The sequence below is a fragment of the Nomascus leucogenys genome, chromosome 10, assembly GCF_006542625.1.
Source record: "Nomascus leucogenys isolate Asia chromosome 10, Asia_NLE_v1, whole genome shotgun sequence".
NCBI classification, from domain to species: Eukaryota; Metazoa; Chordata; class Mammalia; order Primates; family Hylobatidae; genus Nomascus; species Nomascus leucogenys.
The window spans coordinates 41,581,751-41,587,395 of record NC_044390.1 but is presented as its reverse complement, the minus strand read 5'-3'; the positions used below and the strand labels follow the sequence as shown (position 1 = coordinate 41,587,395).

Sequence of the window (5,645 nt, the reverse complement as noted above, 5' to 3'; positions counted from 1 at the left end):
CACCATGTTGTCCAGGCTGGTCTTGAACTCCTGGGCTAAAGCAATCTGCCTGCCTCAGCCCCCCAAATTGCTGGGATTACAGGTGTGAGCCACCATGCTCAGCTCATTCTTTCTTTTTTTAGAGATCTGATTTTTTTTTTAATTTTTAAAATGATCATACAATAAAATGAATGTTTTCTGGAAAAGGTGTACAGTTCTGTGAATCAAACAGACAGAGAGATTCCTGTAACCACCAACAAAATCAAGATAAAGAGCAATGATAGTCACATCTTCCCTTCACCCCTAGCCACTATGAAACACAGATCTATCATTAGGGTTTTATCTTCTCAAGAATGTCACATAACTTTTTGCAACAGGTTTGCCACCAGAACACAGGGGTCATGAAAACTACCCCTAAAAGCCAAAATGGGAAAGGAGAAGACTCATATCAACATTGTCGTTGTTGGACACGTAGATTCGGGCAAGTCCACCACTACTGGCCATCTGACCTACAAATGTGGTGGCATCAACAAAAGAAGCATTAAGAAATTTGAGAAGAAGGCTGCTGAGATGGGAAAGGGCTCCTTCAGGTATGCCTGGGTCTTGGATAAACTGAAAGCTGAGCGTGAATGTGGTATCACCATTGATATCTCCTTGTGGAAATTTGAGACCAGCAAGTACTGAATGACTATCATTAATGCCCCTAAGGAATTAGACCACCACTTCTCCTGTTGTCCTTCCCAGCTTCTCCCCAACCTTCCCTTTTCCCTAGTTTATAAGACAGGAGAAAAGGGAGAAAGCAAAAAGTTGGAAAGAAACAGAAGTAAGATAAATAGCTAGAAGACCTTGGCGCCACCACCTGGCCCTGGTGGTTAAAACAATAATAATAATATTAACCCCTGACCAAAACTACTGGTGTTATCTATAAATTCCAGACGTTGTATGAGAAAGTACTGTAAAACTTTTTGCTCTGTTAGCTGATGTATGTAGCCCCCAGTCACGTTCCTCATGCTTACTTGATCTATTATGACCCTTTCACGTGGACCCCTTAGAGTTGTAAGCCCTTAAAAGGGCTAGGAATTTCTTTTTCGGGGAGCTCGGCTCTTAAGACGCTCCCGGCCGAATAAAAACCTCTTCCTTCTTTAATCTGGTGTCTGAGGAGTTTTGTCTCTGACTCGTCCTGCTACACCCCAGGACACAGAGACTTCATCAAAAACGTCTTTACAGGGACATCTCAGGCTGACTGTGCTATCCTGGTTGTTGCTGCTGCTGTTGGTGAATTTGAAGCTGGTGTCTCCAAGAATTGGCAGACCTGAGAGCATGCCCTTCTGGCTGAGACACTGGGTATGAAATAACTAATCACCGGTGTTAACAAAATAGATTTTATTGAGCCACCCTACAACCAGAAGAGATATGAGGAAATTGTTAAGGAAGTCAGCACTACATTAAGAAAACTGGCTACAACCCTGACGCATTAGCATTTGTGCCAATTTCTGGTTGGAATGGTGACAACATGCTGGAGCCAAGAGCTAACATGCCTTGGTTCAAGGGATGGAAAGTCACCCATAAGGATGGCAATGCCAGTGGAACCATGCTGCTTGAGGCTCTGGACTGCATCCTACCACCAACTCGTCCAACTGACAAGCCCTGCTTCTCCAGGATGTCTACAAAATTGGTGGTATTGGTACTCTTCCTGATGGCCAAGTGGAGACTGTTGTTCTCAAACCTGGTATGGTGATCACCTTTGCTCCAGTCAACACTACAACTAAAGTAAAATCTGTTGAAATGCACCATGAAGCTTTGAGTGAAGCTTTTTATGGGGACAATGTGGGCTTCCATGTCAAGAATGTGTCTGTCAAGGATGTTCATTGTGGTAACAATGCTGGTAACTGCAAAAACGACACGCAAATGGAAGCAGCTGGATTCACTGCTCAGGTGATCTATCCTGAACCATCCAGGCCAAGTCAGTGCTGATTATGCCCCTGTACTGGATTGCCACACGGCTCACATTGCATGCAAGTTTGCTGAGCTGAAGGAAAAGATTGATCGCTCTTCTGGTAAAAAGTGGGAAGATGGCCCCAAATTCTTGAAATCTGGCGATGTTGCTATCATTTATATGGTTGTCCTAAGCCCATGTGTGTTGAGAGCTTCTCAGACTATCCACCTCTGGGTTGCTTTGCTGCTTATGATATGAGACAGCCAGTTGCAGTGGGTGTCATCAAAGCAGTGGACAAGAAGGCAGCAGGAGCTGGCAAGGTCACCAAGTATCCCCAGAAAGCTCAGAAGGCTAAATGAATATTATCCCTAATATCTGCCATCCTGGTATTAAGCAGTGGTGGAAGAATGGTCTTAGAACTGTTTGTTTCAGTTGGCCATTTAAGTTTAGTAGTAAAAGACTGGTTAATGATAACAATGCATCGTAAAACTTTCAGAAGGAAAGGAGAATGTTTTGTGGACCACTTTGGTTTTCTCTTTTGCATGTGGCAGTTTTAATTTATTAGTGTTTAAAATCAGTGCTTTTTAATGGAAATAACTTGACCAAAAATTTGTCACAGAATTTTGAGACCCATTAAAAAAGTTTAATGAGAAAAAAAAAAAGAATGTCGCATAAACAGAATCCTACAGTGTGTAACCTTTTGAGCTGGCTTCTTTTTATTTATTTATTTTATTTTATTTTATTTATTTATTTATTTATTTTTGAGACAGAATCTCACTGCGATGCCCAGGCTGGAGTGCAATGGTGTGATCTCAGCTCACTGCAACCTCTGCCCCCTGGGTTCAAGTAATTCTTCTGCCTCAGCCTCCTGAGTAGCTGGCATTATAGGCATGCACCATCATGCCTGGCTAATTTTTGTATTATTAGTAGAGACAGGGTTTCACCATGTTGGCCAGTCTGGTCTTGAACTCCTGACCTCGGGTGATACGCCCACCTCAGCCTCCCAAAGTGCTGGGATTACAGGCATGACCCACCACACCCAGCTAGCTGACTTCTTTCATTCAGCACAATGTCACTGAGCTTCATCCATGCCACCATGCCTGGCTAATTTTTAAACTTTTTGTAAAGACAGGATGTCACTATGTTGCACAGGCTGATCTCAAACTCTTAGGCTCAAGTGATCCTCCCATCTCAGCCTCCCAAAGTACTGTAATTACAAGCATGAACTACCACACTCGACCTCCTATTTACTTCACCTTGGAAGCTACAGTGTTACCCAGAGCCTATAAATAAACAAACAAAAACACCATGGATATTTTGTTCCTGGTACACAAATTAATATCTTTAAATCCACCAACACCACTATACATTCTGTGCAATTAAAAAATTAACTTGAGGTCGGGTGTGGTGGCTCACACCTGTAATCCCAGCACTTTGGGAGGCTGAGGAGGGCAGATCACTTGAGGCCAGGAGTTTGAGACCAGCCTGGCAAACATGGCAAAACCCCATCTCTACTAAAAATATAAAAATTAGCCTAGAATGGTGGTGTGCACCTATAATCCCAGCTACTCTGGAGGCTGAGGCAGGAGAATCACTTGAACCCAGGAGGCAGAGGTAGCAGTGAGCCAAATCATGCCACTGCACTCCAGCCTGGGTGACAGAGTGAAACTGTGTCTCTAAAAAACAAAAAGAAAAAGAAATCCACCTGAGGCACATGACCAGTAAGTCCCTTAGTGCTAGTACTGTCTACGCAAAATAGCAAATACAGAGTGAAACAAACCAATGCAAGCATTTATGTGAAATTGGGCTGCATGCTAAACCTTGCTTCACGCTTAACTATATTAAAAACAATTGCCAAAATGTCAATGTGTTTCTTCACAATATTTCTTATTTTAACTTCATCACAACTAACAGCTTTAACTATGAGCAATGTTAACTAGCCAAATTTCTGTAATTTTCCACCATGTTTTACATAATATTTTATTTTTATTTATTTTTTTTTTTTTGAGACAAAGTCTTGCTCTATCATCCAGGCTGGAGTGCAGCAGCATGGTCTTGGCTCACTGCAACCTCTGCCTCCCGAGGCTCAAGCGATTCTCCTGCCTCAGCCTCCCTCGAGTAGCTGGGACTACAGGCGCCCACCATCACACCCTACTAATTTTTGTATTTTTAGTAGAGATGGGTTTTTACCATGTTGGCCAGGCTGGCCTTGAACTCCTGATCTCAGGTGATCCACTTGCCTCAGCCCCCCAAATTGCTGGGATTACAGGCATGAGAAACTGTGCCCAGTCAAAAATATCTTATTAACTAAACTTTTTCAACTTCCTATTTTTTCTGTATGTTCATGAACACAGACACTCAGAGAAACAGAAAAAAATAAAAAACTAGGTATGACTTACGTAGACCATCTGTGACATGCTTGGACTTCCTGTTATGTCCTAATTTTATTTATTTATTTATTTATTTATTGAGACAGAGTCTTGCTCTGTTGCCCAGGCTGGAATGCAGTGGCACGATCTTGGCTCACTGCATTCTCTGCCTCCAGGATTCAAGCAATTCTCCTGCCTCAGCCTCCCAAAGAGCTGACATTGCAGGTGTGTGCCACTTTGCCCAGCTAATTTTTGTATTTTTAGTAGAGATGGGGTTTCACCATGTTGGCCAGGCTGGTCTTGAACTCCTGACCTCAGGTGATCTGCCTGCCTCAGCCTCCCAAAGTGCTGGGATTACAGGCATGAGCCACTGGGCCCTGCCTGTCCTAAATTTTTTATTTTTAAATAACCCCTCATTTTACTTTAGGACAGAAATTTACCATGCAAGATCCTTTCTCCTACAAAAGTATTTTCTTTATAACCTTCCTTACCAAAAACACATCTTTATATCCATAACTGTCTTCACATCTCTCTCCCCTTTGCTTTCTACCTTGTTTCATAAATAACCTTTCCAAGCCTATAATGTGAATCAACCTCTAGAGAAGTTCTGAATTAGACAAAATTTTTCTTATTCTCAATAAGAACACATCTTCTTTGGCACATTTTGCATACAGAATTACATGTTAACTAGAATTCTTATTCTTAGTAATCTTAAATTTTAGTGAAAACCTAGGAAGCAAGAAATCCTGAACTGCCTAACAGATGTTAGCATTGGCAAGACAATTCCACAATTTTTAAAAACATGTTTTCCTACATCATAACCCTTTCTGAATTGGAAATGTCCCAGACATCCAATAAGCACCCAATATAATTTCAAGATTTTAAATTACATGAAAAGTTTCCCTACTGCATTTATCCCATTTACATTTCATTCATTTTTAGCAATTTATCTAGCTTACTAATGAAAATTGGGATATTAAACAAAGCTAGTCATTATTTCTTCATTAACCATTTTTATAACCTGTGAATATCAGGTGTTCACCTAAGTAAGAAATTTCAAGTTAAATACTTGAGTATTTTCACCCGTAACTCAGAAGAGTCCTCTTTTTTTAAACTAACAACATTAAATTACTCTTACCTATCAAAAAATCACACAAAGATCATTTTGTTCTTGGCTGGATTTGCCATCTTATAATCTTTTGTGCCAAACTCTGATACCTTAAAATATCTAGCAGAGACAAAGATAAAACCCAGAAAAAAATGTATGCTGACAATTCAGAAGACATTTCTATTTTTATTTTACTGATTATCTTAAAGCCAGCTTATTTATTAAACATTTACCTAAGTCATGTAAACTTGAA

At 40.8% G+C, this 5,645-nt stretch overlaps 1 pseudogene; it reads left to right on the top strand.

Moving 5' to 3' along the window:
- The first annotated feature begins 372 nt into the window (after nucleotides 1-372).
- LOC100601026 lies at nucleotides 373-2,274 on the top strand (annotated as a pseudogene).
- The last annotated feature ends 3,371 nt before the right edge of the window (nucleotides 2,275-5,645 follow it).